Raw genomic sequence first — 15,633 nt, forward strand, 5'->3', positions numbered from 1 at the left:
ACTATTATTGCTATTGTTGCATGCCACCCCTATCTCTGAGCAGTATGAGATTCCAGGAGTTCCAGGCACTTACACAGGGTTCATCTTTCCTTCAGAATGAGGGACAGAATGAGGATATATGGTTTAATTACACATATATACAACTTGAGCCTACGGTGGAGAGGATTACAGCATTAACACCCAAAGAGAGTCTTGCTTCTCCCACAGCAACAGCCTTCGATTCCCACACCTGAGAGGACCTGTAGGGATGGAGGTGTTCTTTCAAATGTTTGGTGCCTAACTTGTTTGCCTTGGATTGGGCCCAGAAATGAACTGGTAACCAGTCCACATGTTCTAAATGGAACCCAGTTTTGCAGCTGGTGGTTATGGGAGTTGGAGTTCAAAATATCTGGAGGGCACCATGGAGTCAGAAGAATGTGCTTAGGGCCCTCAAACTTCAAGTTGGTATGCCTGTTGTAGGTGCCACCTCCTGACTCAGGGTTCCTGTGCTTCTGATAGTTGTCTGACAGGAAGTTTGTTTTTACTAAGTATATATTTCCCCATTACAGCGCTCCAGGATGTCTCTTCCATCTAGCGATTATAGGTACAGAAAACCCTTTAAGGCCAGGTGTGAGACTATTATGACGACTGAACTTTCTTTGAAATATGCACCTAGTTATCTCCTCAACCGGATGTTTGTTTTTATTTCTTGTTTGTATAAAATTTTTATATACCACTCTTTACCGAAATTGGTTCCAGTACAGTCGACAAAATTAAAATGACGATAAAAGTACCGTAATAAAGCAACTACCAAATAAAAGTGGCGGTTGAGGTTTTAAATGTGTGGGATACTTTTTAAAGCCTGGGAGAATGAGAAAGGATTTGTCTGGTGCCTGAGAAAAGGAAATGTTGGTGCCAAGTGATCTTCCCTGCAGAGGATGTTCCATTGTTGGGCACATAGTCAAAGAGGGTCTTTCTCAGGGGTCGGCAAGGTTTTACCTGCCTGGGCTGGTCAAGTCCCACAGAGATCTCTCCGTGGGCTGGGTCGTGTGTGAGAGAGAGAGTGTGTGTGTGCACAATTTCCGGCATCTGCATCTGCACAGACACGATTTCTGGCATCTGCATGTGCACAGACGGGATTTTCGGCGCCGCGGAAGCGAGTCCCCGTGCCACACTGGTTTAGCGCAACATGTGGGGACTCACTGAGTGGGCAGCTCAGTTTGTGGGCAGGTTGTGGGCCAGTTAAACTGCACCCATGGGCCGCAGGTTGCTGACCCTAAGTCTTTCTGGTTGCTACCTGTTTCGTTTGACAAGTTGCAACAGAGAGAAGGGCCTCAGAGTGTGGGAACAATGATCTCGGCGGAACTGCACCTTTATATAGCATACTCCTCAACTGGGGTTGGCAATTCAAGATGCTGCTAGACTGCAGGCAGATCACATAGTAACATGGATTGTATCCTGCTGTTGGAGAGTCTGTTGCTATCATTCCAGTCATGCAATATCAGTCCTATACACATTATAGATCACACTCCAGTTTCAGATTTATTGCAAACACAATCCCCCAATCTGGCATATTAATCCTCAATTTTTAACTCCTCAGCATGGTGCAGAGAAAATTAGACAGGCACTTAGAAATCATTTCAAGGAAAATGATACTCCTGTTATTTCCACAAAAATTAAATCGGAGGTGATGAAAACAATTCTTAAAGGAATCTGCATTAAGGAGCGAAATGAAATGGGGTATGCAGGAGATAAACAAAATAATGAATTACAAATTCAATTTAATCAATTCGGTTCTAAGAAAAGTGATGGCGAAACTTTGAGAGACCGTGTGCCCAAACTGCAACCCAAAATCCGCTTATTTATCGCAAAGTGCCAACTTGGCAATTTAATATGGGATAATAATGATGGTCTGCATGTACACACACAAAAATAAACAAATAAACAAATAAACCCAGCCAGACATTTTGTGAGTGGCTATTATAAATTCTATAAAGATTTGCTAATTCCTCAAAGAGAACTATTTTTTCATGAAATTTTAGAGGGTGCTCCTCTAAAGACATGGAAAGATTCTAGAATTATATTTTTGTCCAAAGCTCATAAAAACCCTTGTATCTTGATTCCTATCACCCTATTTCCTTATTAAATCATGATCGCAAAACTTTTATCACCATGGATAGCTCAGCTGGTTACAGTTTGGTGTTGATAATGACAATGTTGCATCATTGATTGATGTATAGGAAAGCTGCATATTCCTGCATTGCGGGGGGGGGGGGGGACCAGATAATCCTCAGGATACCTTCCAATGCTACATTTCTATGATAATTACTCAAGATTAAATAAAGAATTACCTAAATGAATCTTGATCAATCTGGTTGATTCTCAGTCACCAAACTGCTGACCAAATTGGAAGTGTTTTAAATATAACCAATCCATAAACAGCACCTGTGTGAGGATAATTCAACATTCATGGTGGTAAGCGCTTTGACAACAGCTATAAAATCTGTAATGAATTGGACTCTTTTCATATAGTTTCAGGGCTAAAGGCAAATTATAAGAAGTCTGAAATGTTCTGCTTTCATGTGCCTCCTTTAGAGCAAAGACAAGCCTCGGCTCATTTGGATGTTATGTTTCATCGTGAGGAAATACACCATTTACATAAATGCATTTTTTTGTAGCCACAAACATGAAAAACAAACCTGTTTGAAATTCACCAGAAATCATTTAGATGGTTCTCACCTGTTCAGATTACTTGAGAACTATCTAAATGATTTCTGGTGAATCTCAAACAGGTTTGTTTTTCATGTTTGTGGCTACAAAAAATGTTCTGCCCATCCATGCTTGTTCCCCACATTACCAGTATGGATTCCAGGAAAAGTAATTAGCAATTTGGCAAAGGAAACTTTGGGCCATTGTTTTTGTGAACATAAGGGAGGCGTGGGAGATCTGAGGAAGAGAGCTGGGAGCAGGCCCAAGTGCTGCTCATTGGTCAGTTGGGCCAATCCCGGGGAACACCTGTCTGAAGCCTGCTGGGATTGGCCAATTGCCAGCAGCTGGCCTGCCATTTGTCAGATCACTGGCCTGGCCTGTGGCCTAGTTGCAATACCACCACCACAGAAGATGAGCAGACTTAATAAATGAATGGTGTGAATGCAGTCTAGCAGTGTAATTATATGTATGTGTACTCAGAAGTGAGCCCCATTTAGTACAGTAGGACTTACTCTGGGTACATTTATATAGGATTGCAGCCTGAAGGAGCAATCCCTTCTCAACAGGCAGGTGGGTTTTGCAAGCCTGATGATAGCACACTGCAGACTGACAATGGTTATTTCAATAAGTAGCAAGAGACATGTACTTTCATCTGTGCACACATGCTAATTATTTTGTTTGCAGCATGCCATATTTGCAAGGAACCAGACTGATTTAGTTTGATGACTGTTATTATGTATGGTTATCCCTGGTATAACTTACTATTAAAGCAAAGGCAAAATATGCATGTCTCTTTATCAGTTGATATGCGGAGTCTGTACATAAAAATTAGTTCACAGTGTTTCAGAGTGTTCCTAGCAAACCAGAGACAGAAGGCTGTGGTCACTGGTGAGAATTTGTGATCTGTCCAATCTGTTACTGTCTGTTTCAAACAGGCTGGGGCATCTCCCCCATCAATCTGACATTGTGCAATATATCTACTTATGGGTATTTGAAGGATCTGAATCTTTCCCCAACTAGGTAAGGAGTTAAAACCAGGGCCCAAGACTGTGATCACATTGAAATTAAGCCTTATTACATTTTTTTAAATCATTGTTTTATTTTCAGACTGCACTCCTATAAACATACACACCAGGGAGTAAATGCTGTCGGACACAGTGAGACTTACTTACGACTCAGCATACATAGGAATTGTACTGTAAAAACAGCAGACTTAATAGATCTAATCAAAAGCATTCAAGAAATGGCATGTGGATGCCATGACTAATCACCCTTCCCAACTTACAAGTCATGAAACAATAAATCATAATTTTGCAAAAATGTTATTTAGCAAACAACTCTAAATTTTCAGTGGTTTCCAAACAGGTATTAATCAATTACTGGATGAATCATTTGGGAGATGTGTGATACTGCTTTGAAAACAAAACAACAACCCCTAACATGATGAAAGTAAAGCTCTGATCTTCAGACTGTCCTGCCAAAGCAAATCTTACTCATTTCAGGCAGTGCCAGGTATTTTGACTTCCCAAGCAAAAGGATTTCTGGATGTCCCAGCTTCCTCCCACTTCAACCAGCCCTCTGGACTTTGCAGTACCAAATGTATCATTGTGAGCTTTGCCTAATTGCTTGTGCATTTTCCTTTCCCACCAAATAACTTTGAGATTCTGGAGTGCAGCATTCATGTCCCGCTCTAGCTGCTTAGTACCACCATCATGCCATCTTCTCTTGCTTCTGCAGCTGTCCCCACTCTTAACCAGTTGAGATTCAGGACTTACCTAGATGGAAGCTTTCTCAATGGATGGTTTAGACCAGGCCCTCCTTGCAGGCTTCTGGTTGAGAATAGGATGCTGGACTAGGTGGGCCACTCTCCTGATCTAGCAGTGTTGTTCTTATGAACGCAAAGCTGTAAGTGAATGAAAGGCACTTCTGATGATCCTTTGGGTCCCTTCAAACTCCTGATTCACTACAGGAGAGATGTACCAACTACCTTATTCTAATTGTGCCAGAAAGCCCGCTTACCATTCTGACAAGTGACAACAATTGAGGCCTGATGGGATCAAAAACATGGCAGGGTGGGTGGGGGCGGGGCCATCCTTGGCTCTCGTGTGACTGCTGGATAATGTGTTTCCTCCATTGGCTACATGAGAGTCCTGTAAAGGTCAAATTTTTTTTGGCCAATTGCAGGCCACCTGTAAATTTGAAAGGCCTGATTACATGCCAGTTTAGGGCAAGTCACTCAAGGTGGACCTGAATGAAGCCTTTCCTTGTCTGGCTTCAAACAAGTCCACCTGTTATCCATAAAAACTGATTGTGCTTTGCACTGGGCAGTGCAGTCAGCAAATGGATGTCCCTTATCCTACCCAAATTCTGGCCCTTCTTGAAGGAAATGAGCAGTTTGTTTGAAAGTATTTGCTATGGCATTACTTGGTCACCATATTCAGTGCCGTGGAAGAATTTCCCTGCAGACGAAATTGGGCTTGTCTGCAATAGTCACAACTTCCTAGCAGAAAAGGACATTGGGTAGGTTCCTTAGTCTTCTCGAGTAGGTGGCTTGTAACCCCACCCCCATTTCCTCTGTCTGTGTATCAGGTACCAAATTAAAAGGGTACAGGGGGAAGATTCTGTCCAGTGCTCAGACAGGGGCTATCAGGTCATAGAACTCCCCAAAATGGCATCCTGGAGAGATTGCCCATACGTGGTGCTCATCATAGGGTGATCCAAAAACCCAGGATCAACCCTGTAGCAAACAAGTTGGTTGATTCAGGATACACACCCAATGACTTTGCCAAACATACTGACATCTGTAATCAACAAAGTTGTCACCAATTTGATCCCATTATATTAGTCCTGTTGTTATAACACCCCAATCCAACAACCCAGCCCACTGCGCCTGGGAACACAATTGCTGATTTGGCTCCATCTTTCGAGATCCCATTTTGTCATCTAGACTAGCAAAGATATGTTTGGGCATTGTCATCAGAAAGTCTATGCAGTTTGTTGGCAGGTGGCATGTCTGAGCTCTTCACCCCCGCCCACTGCCCCCCACCTTGCCAAAAGAACATTGTGCGACTCCACTGAGTTTCCAACCAATTAAGATGCTCAGGCTCACACATGTCTGCAATTGTGTAGCAACAAGAGTTCTGCTTGAATCAGAAGTGTGTGCTTATGCACCTGGATGGGATTGTCGCTATACCTGTGATTTTACTGGCAGCTTTTGAGGCTGACAGAATGGGGAAGGCGTGATTACAGCCAGCATAGGGAGCAGCTTGTTGTTGTTTAGTCGTTCAGTCGTGTCCGACTCTTCGTGACCCCATGGACCAGAGCACGCCAGGCACTTCTGTCTTCCACTGCCACCCGCAGTTTGGTCAGATTCATGTTTGTAGCTTCGAGAACACTGTCTAACCATCTCGTCCTCTGTCGTCCTCTTCTCCTTGTGCCCTCCATCTTTCCCAACATCAGGGTCTTTTCCAGAGAGTCTTCTCTTCTCATGAGGTGGCCAAAGTATTGGAGCCTCAGCTTCACGATCTGTCCTTCCAGTGAGCACTCAGGGCTGATTTCCTTAAGAATGGATGCGTTTGATCTTCTTGCAGTCCATGGGACTCTCAAGAGTCTCCTCCAGCACCATAATTCAAAAGCGTCAATTCTTCGGCGATCAGCCTTCTTTATGGTCCAGCTCTCACTTCCATACATCACTACTGGGAAAACCATAGCTTTTACTATACGGACCTTTGTTGGCAAGGTGATGTCTCTACTTTTTAAAATGCTATCTAGGTTTGCCATTGCTTTCCTCCCAAGAAGCAGGCATCTCTTAATTTCGTGGCTGCTGTCACCATCTGCAGTGATCATGGAGCCCAAGAAAGTAAAATCTCTCACTGCCTCCATTTCCTCCCCTTCTATTTGCCAGGAGGTGATGGGACCAGTGGCCATGATCTTCGTTTTTTTGATGTTGAGCTTCAGGCCATATTTTGCGCTCTCCTCTTTCACCCTCAATAAAAGGTTTTTTAATTCCTCCTCACTTTCTGCCATCAAGGTTGTGTCATCTGCGTATCTGAGGTTGTTGATATTTCTTCCAGCAATCTTAATTCCGGCTAGGGATTCATCCAGCCCAGCCTTTCGCATGATGAATTCTGCATATAAGTTAAATAAGCAGGGAGACAAAATACAGCCTTGTTGTACTCCTTTCCCAATTTTGAACCAATCAGTTGTTCCATATCCAGTTCTAACTGTAGCTTCTTGTCCCACATAGAGATTTCTCAGGAGACAGATGAGGTGATCAGGCACTCCCATTTCTTTAAGAACTTGCCATAGTTTGCTGTGATCGACACAGTCAAAGGCTTTTGCATAGTCAATGAAGCAGAAGTAGATGTCTTTCTGGAACTCTCTAGTTTTCTCCATAATCCAGCGCATGTTTGCAATTTGGTCTCTGGTTCCCCTGCCTCTTCTAAATCCAGCTTGCACTTCTGGGAGTTCTCGGTCCACATACTGCTTGAGCCTTCCTTGAAGAATTTTAAGCATAACCTTGCTAGCGTGTGAAATGAGTGCAATTGTGCGGTAGTTGGAGCATTCTTTAGCACTGCCCTTCTTTGGGATTGGGATGTAGACTGACCTTCTCCAATCTTCTGGCCACTGCTGAGTTTTCCAAACTTGCTGGCATATTGAGTGTAGCACCTTAACAGCATCATCCTTTAAAATTTTAAATAGTTCAGCTGGAATACCATCGCTTCCACTGGCCTTGTTATTTGCAATGCTTTCTAAGGCCCATTTGACTTCACTCTCCAGGATGTCTGGCTCAAGGTCAGCAACCACACTACCTGGGGTGTACGAGACATCCATATCTTTCTGGTATAGTTCCTCTGTGTATTCTTGCCACCTCTTCTTGATGTCTTCTGCTTCTGTTAGGTCCTTACCACTTTTGTCCTTTATTATGGTAATCTTTGAACGAAATGTTCCTTTCATATCTCCAATTTTCTTGAACAGATCTCTGGTTCTTCCCATTCTGTTGTTTTCCTCTATTTCTTTGCATTGCTCATTTAAGAAGGCCTTCTTGTCTCTCCTTGCTATTTTTTGGAATTCTGCATTCAATTTCCTGTATCTTTCTCTATCTCCCTCGCATTTTGCTTGCCTTCTCTCCTCCGCTATTTGTAAGGCCTCATTGGACAGCCACTTTGCTTTCTTGCATTTCCTTTTCATTGGAATGGTTTTCGTTGCTGCCTCCTGTATAATGTTTCGAGCCTCCATCCATAGTTCTTCAGGCACTCTGTCCAGCAATTCTAAATCCTTAAACCTGTTCCTCACTTCCACTGTGTATTCATAAGGGATTTGGTTTAGATTGTATCTTACCGGCCCAGTGGTTTTTCCTACTTTCTTCAGTTTAAGCTTGAATTTTGCTATAAGAAGCTGATGATCTGAGCCACAGTCAGCTCCAGGTCTTGTTTTTGCTGACTGTATAGAGCTTCTCCATCTTTGGCTGCAGAGAATATAATCAATCTGATTTCGATGCTGCCCATCTGGTGATGTCCATGTGTAGAGTCGTCTCTTGTGTTGTTGGAAAAGAGTGTTTGTGATGACCAGCTTGTTCTCTTGACAGAACTCTATTAGCCTTTGCCCTGCTTCGTTTTGAATTCCAAGACCAAATTTGCCAGTTGTTCCTTTTATCTCTTGATTCCCTACTTTAGCATTCCAATCCCCTATAATGAGAAGAACATCCTTCTTTGGTGTCACTTCTATAAGGTGTTGTAAGTCTTCATAGAATTGGTCAGTTTCAGTTTCTTCAGCACCAGTAGTTGGTGCATAAACTTGGATTACTGTGATGTTAAAAGGTCTGCCTTGGATTCGTATTGAGATCATTCTATCATTTTTGAGATTGCATCCCAGTACAGCTTTCGCCACTCTTTTGTTGACTATGAGGGCCACTCCATTTCTTTTACGGGTTTCTTGCCCACAGTAGTAGATATGATAGTCATCCGAACTGAATTCGCCCATTCCCGTCCATTTTAGTTCACTGATGCCCAGGATGTCAATGTTTAATCTTGCCATCTCATTTTTGACCACATCCAACTTACCCAGGTTCATGGTTCTTACATTCCAGGTTCCTATGCAATATTTTTCTTTACAGCATTGGACTTTCCTTTCGCTTCCATGCATATCCGCAACTGAGCGTCCTTTCGGCTTTGGCCCAGCCGCTTCATCAGCTCTGGATCTACTTGTACTTGTCCTCCGCTCTTCCCCAGTAGCATGTTGGACGCCTTCCGACCTGAGGGGCTCATCTTCCAGCGTCATAACTTTTATATGCCTGTTGTCTTTGTCCATGGAGTTTTCTTGGCAGGGATACTGGAGTGGCTTGCCGGTTCCTGCTCCAGGTGGATTACGTTTGGTCCAAACTCTCCACTATGACCTGTTCATCTTGGGTGCCCTGCTCGGCATAGTTCATAGCTTCTCTGAGTTCTTCAAGCCCCTTCGCCACGGCAAGGCAGTGATCCATGAAGGGGATAGGGAGCAGCAGTGGATGACAGCAATGTCCCACAATGTCATCCATAGGGAGCAGCAGTGGATGACATTGTGGGACATTGCTGTACACCTGTAGGGCACGACTGAAATTTCATGTTTCATCCTTGCAATTAGAGAAGATCAAGGCCACTGTATGGTTGGTTTGTACTATCATGACCTCTTCAGGTCAAACCTTTGAATATGCCCAAGATAAATTGATGCAGTGATGGAGCTTCATGCTCCGGCACTGGGGGGCGGAAAGCAGGTGGGGGCGGGGCTGACGCACATCCTGGGGGTGGGACACGCCGCCCGCAGGGGCATGATGCATGGCCTGGGGGCGTGGCGTGCTGTCTGTGGGGACGCGGTGCCCAGCGCAGGCGAGGAGAGCAGCCGTGATGGCACCCTGCTGGGATCGTGCTGCGGGGGGCAGTGCGCTCCCCCCCCACTCCTCTTCCTTCGCCAGTGAATTGAAGCAAAATATTTGCACTTAAAAATGCATGGACCAAAGTTGAAAGCTCAAAATGCAGAACACTGTAACAGAGGTACCATTGATGAATTAGATCTAACAGCTTACAGCACAATCTTAACCATATCTACTCAGAAGTCAAGCCAATTGACTTCATTGAGACATTCTCCCAGATAAGTGGATTTAAAATTGCAGCCATAGCTGGGCATAGTGTTAAGCAAATGACAATGCAATTCTGTTCATGAGTTGCACTGGCTAGCTATGATCAAATTACAACAAACCCCATTATGTTTGCATATTTTTTCCCCAGTCAGTGTGACTCATATACCACCATATCTAGGATAGAGTTGTGGGTATGGTGAAGCAACATTTTAGCCAGATGGGTATGTTTCCTCAGTGAGAGGGATTGGTGAAACTCTCTATTTCAATTTATCTGCTTTGTTCACCACCACTGATCAACCAAGCAGGTTACATTGCAGCTTCCTGAGAACTTATGATTGCCTTTCACAAGTAATTTCTTTCCAAAGTGCTTGCTGCCACCATACAGACACCAGTAAATACCTACTGAGTGCAGTATTACTAGCACTGGTTCTACAGCAGGACTCAAACCTTTATTAGGACTGCACTGTTTTCTATGGATTCCAAATTCACAGCTGATTCAACTGATATTTTTATTGTTGTTTGTTTGCTTCTTTCCCAGGCTGCTTCCTTATATGTCACACTCAACCTTGCACTTTAGATCAAGCAGGCACTGCACTTGATCTTAGCCTTGCTTTAATCTGTCAAGCCATCAAGTGAGGTACAGGCTGAAGATGCACAGTTGAGGGAGCATGTGGCTTGTGAAGCTCAGTTGTGCTCATCCAGAGGCATTTATTTTCTCTCTTCATTACAAAACATGCATATTGCTCCTTATAGGTATAATGAGAAATCACTGAATATTGTCATACTGTTGACATAGACTGCTCTTATAAATGTGTAGCAGGGGTCACAAGTCTATCATCTGCAGGTACCTCTGTGCTCACCAACATCCACTCCTTAAATATCCGGTTAACTCTGGCTCAGTTGTGCTCCTGGGTAAGCATGCAAAGCATTGCAGCCTTTTTATAATCCACACCAGTCTATCAGACAAAAATTAACACCACTGGAGCTCTTGTCTTCAAAGATTTGCACCCTGTCCCCCTAAAAAAAATCTCTTCATTAAAATTCAAGAGCATTTTAGTGCAAATTTCTCGTTATATACATATTTTTGTATGCAATTTTCCAACTCACACATTCTTGCAAATTTCCCCCATTATCATTTATTTTCCCCAACATAATGTACTAATATATGCATTTATTGGCGCACATTACTCTCCTATATGCATTTTTGTACACATTACAGCGGCACCTTGCGTTACAGATGCTTCAAGTTACAGATGCTTCAGGTTACAGACTCCGCTAACCCAGAAATAGTACCTCGGGTTAAGAACTTTGCTTCAGGATGAGAGCAGAAATCGGGTGGCGGCATTGCAGCAGCAGCGGGAGGCCCCATTAGCTAAAGTGGTACTTCAGGTTAAGAACAGTTTCAGGTTAAGAATGGACCTCCAGAACAAATTAAGTTCTTAACCCGAGGTACCGCTGTACTTGGCTAGACAACTGCAGTGCAAAATTCAGAGAAATGTGAATTTCAATGGATGGTTGTGCTTCAGCTAATATATTGTTTTAGAATATGAGACTTATGAGGTGGGTTCACCTTTAAATGTGAACTGAATCAAATTTCTCCTCCATCCCTAAGAGAAAACAGTAAGAACAAGCAGCCTCACACTTCGCTCTTTAATTTTCTTACCATTTCTAGCATTGGTCACAATTCAGTTTTGTTTGGGAGAAAATGAAACTGCGACCTGGATCAATAGTGCCAGACCACTTCCAGCCTGTTAAAAATATAGCAAGGACAGACTGTGCATTTTGAGGGAAATGCAAAGGTGCAGAAGACTTTGGGTATCAAAACACTCTTGTCTGCTAAGGTGCCAAATTTGAGATAAAAATAGAGGAGAAAGCCAAAGGCTATTAGCTGGAACGGAAATGCCTAATAGACTGAATCATGAATTGTTTTGGGAGACAACCTCAAGAGCATGAGTGCTCCTTTTTGCACCAAATCATTTGCCTACTTAAACCAGAGAGAGAGAAAAGTCATCCCATTGTTTAAAATTGCATGATCTTGTAGATGGTGCCAGAGGATGCAGCATTAGTCCTCTAGTGATATAGTTGATTCCCTTTATGAAATTGCCATGTTGATTCTCATTGTATGCTAAAGGTAAAGGGGCCCCTGACAATTAAATCCACCCACATACGACTCTGGGGTTGCAGTGCTCATCTTGCTTTACAGGCCGAGGGAGCTGGCGTTTGTCCGCTTCCGCAGACAGTTTTTCTGGATCATGTGGCCAGCATTGCAAAACCAGAGCAGCACACAGAAACGTCGTTTAGCTTCCCGCCAGAGCGGTACCTATTTATCTACTTGCACTGGCATGTTTTCGAACTGCTAGGTTGGTGCTGTGGGTTAAACCACTGTGCTGCTTGGGCTTGCTGATCGAAAGGTCAGCGGTTCAAATCTTTGCAATGGGGTGAGGTCCTATTGTTTGGTGCTAGCTCCTGCCAACCTAGCATTGTATGCTAATGAATGTTAATTATTAAATCAAACACTGTCAGAACAGGATTTTTAAAATTTCATTTGTTTTTAAAACCCTCTAGTCTTCTGCGAGGAAATAAAGTATGGGAGGAGGCTTAAAGCAACCCAAAACTGTTGAAATGAGGCTGCTATCCTAGACTCACTTACTTGGGAGTAAGTCACATTGAACTCAGTAGGACTAAGTAGATATGTGTATCATTGTTCTGAGCTTAGGTCCACATCAAGGGAAGGGATAGTGACTTGCTATGGTGGTGCAATTTCTTTGTCATGGGTATTGATGGTGCACTATAAATTATAAATAATACTAGTATATCTAATGAGGAATGGTGTAAGTTATCAGCAACTCTTTTGAGGAATCAGGTAATCTTTCTTTCCTGGTAACCCCTTATGCATAACAGGTTGTAAAATTAATCCCTCATCTTTTGCTTTCAGATTGCATTGAAGCCCATATCACACCTGCCAACATTTCTCCAATGAAAATAGGGACATTCTATATAATAATAATAATAATAATAATAATAATAATAATAATAATAATTTTACTATTTAGACCCTGCCCATCTAACTCAGTTGCCCCAGCCACTCTGGGCAGCTTCCAATATACATAAAAACATAACAAGACATTAAACATTAAAAAATAAATCCTATACAGGGCTGCCTTCAGATGGCTTGGGTGGTGGATAACTCCATACCCTCCAACATTTCTCCAATGAAAACAGACATCCTAAGGAAAAGTGGGACATTCCAGGATCAAATCAGAAACCAGGATGGCTTCTGTAAATCTGGGACTGTCCCTGGAAAATAGGGACACTTGGAGGGTCTGTCATATGCACTGTGAAGCTGTGTGTGTGTGTGTGTGTGTGCGTGCGTGTGTGTGTGTGTGTAGAGGCCCCCGTTTGTGTGTTCATCTTGCACCCAGCTGGCATTGCCAGCTGATGATATCCCACTCTACACCCCATGCCAGAAAATGACTTTTCTTTCTGCAATGTTTTGTCACGACTGCCTACTTTCTTTTTGCCTTTTTTGAAAAGAACATTATCTACTTAGCAGCAAAACGACTACCTTCCAAAAGGAAAATAAAACTGCTTGAAGGGGTGTGTTTCCTGATGTTAAGAGTAAGCAGGTCTCTCTCACAGCATGTTTCTCTACAATACCCTTAGGCCTGACTGCAATCTCAAACAGATATACTGGAGAGTAAAATGGGGCTTCTTCTGAATAGACATGCAGAGAATTGCACTCTAAGACTGTGTATATACCATGCATTCGAAACACCCCTCTTAAAAAATCATGGAAGCCCTTTCAAAGCTTAAATTTGAAACACCCTTAAGAAATTACAGTTCCCAGGTTTCTTAGGAAATATTTTAAAGATGTTCTTTAAATGTATGGTGCAAACTTCCCAAATCTCTGTCCTGTCTCCAGGAAGTAGAGTCTTGAGGGTGGGGTGGTGATGGAGGAATTACATTTGAAATTAATATTCTATTCAAGTTTTAGGCTGTAATTCTAACCACACTTACCTGGGAGTAAGCCCAGTTGAATATAGCGGGGCTTGCTTCTGAGTATGCATGACTCAGATTGCAGGCTATGCCATCATGTTCTTTTTCTATACCTGTTTATCCTCATCTTCACCATTAATGAAATCCATGTTTTATTTCTTGCTGAGTGATCATGTCCATTGCAGCATGTACTCCAAGCCAAGTAAGTTACAGCAGGAAATGCAAACAAACCTGAGAAATGTTTCACAAGCGTTTCTTACACAGTCAATGATCTACCACACACTGAAGTCACCACTTGTCATGTTGGTTTGTACAATAAGCTCAATGGAGCAAAGTGTATTTTGACCACATGGAGGTTAGAGTTTTTCTCATACTTCCACTATGCCCCCTAATGGAAGAAAGGTAGATAGATGAATAAACTTGGCTTATTATGCTAACCATGGCCAAGTGTATGTTCATTTCATTCATCTTCTGGGTCTACCTAATAATATCCTGTGCAATGTTCATATTAAATCATTCAACAATTCTTTACAAGCTTAGTTTTTGATTATTTTTTCCCTCCTGAAGTATGAAGTTTGTATATTTTGATGTGCAACTGATTATGTTGAAAGAAACAAAGTCACATACATGTTTGTAAACCAATTTTTTAAAATTAAATATCAGCAAGGGTGCAATCCTATGCATACTTGCTTGTGAATAGGTCCCCTTCAACTTACTGGGGTTTCTTCTGGATAGACATGTAAAGTTAACTGGACCACATATCGAAACAAACAAACAAACAAAATTCCTTCCAGTAGCACCTTAGAGACCAACTAAGTTTGTTCTTGGTATGAGCTTTCGTGTGCATGCAAGAGGTGGTACCTCTGCTACGTACTTAATTCATTCTGGAGGTCCGTTCTTAACCTGAAACTGTTCTTAACCTGAAGTGCCACTTTAGCTAATGGGGCCTCCCGCTGCTGCTGTGCTGCCGCTGCACGATTTCTGTTCTCATCCTGAAGCAAAGTTCTTAACCTGAGGTAATATTTCTGGGTTAGCGGAGTCTGTAACCTGAAGCGTATGTAACCTGAAGCATATGTAACCCGAGGTACCACTGTATATAGTGAGAGGGTGGGGAGGGGTATTACTCAGAAGGGTGGTGGGAATGGGTGATTAGCTGATAGGTGTTGTAAACCAGTTGACGACTGTTAACGACTGCAATATGTCGATTGTATTCTTGTTCCCCTCCATCAAATACGTAAAATGATAACATTTTGAATACATTATCAGTGTATCCATCTTGGATTCTTTGATGAGATACATTTAAATATTATTGCACCTCATTGGGGACTGGGCCATTGATCCAGAAGAACCTGCTGGATCAGGCCAATGGCCCATCTAATCCAGCATCCTGTTCACACAGTGGTCAGCCAGTTGGGATAAGCACTTAAAATAATAGTAATTACACACACACACTCACACTCATAAAGGTAAAGGTACCCCTGCCCGTACGGGCCAGTCTTGACAGACTCTAGGGTTGTGCACCCATCTCACTTAAGGAGGCCAAGGGCCAGCGCTGTCCAAAGACACTTCCGGGTCACGTGGCCAGCGTGACATCGCTGCTCTGGCGAGCCAGAGCCGCACACGGAAACGCCGTTTACCTTCCCGCTAGTAAGCGGTCCCTATTTATCTGCTTGCACCCAGGGGTGCTTTCGAACTGCTAGGTTGGCAGGCACTGGGACCAAACAGCGGGAGCGCACCCCGCCGCGGGGATTCGAACCGCCGACCTTTCGATCGGCAAGCCCTAGGCACTGAGGCTTAACCCACAGCGCCACCCGCATCCTGACACTCACACTCAT

The sequence above is a fragment of the Podarcis tiliguerta genome (genome assembly GCF_965153285.1).
Source record: "Podarcis tiliguerta genome assembly, chromosome: 10".
In the NCBI taxonomy this organism is placed as follows: Eukaryota; Metazoa; Chordata; class Lepidosauria; order Squamata; family Lacertidae; genus Podarcis; species Podarcis tiliguerta.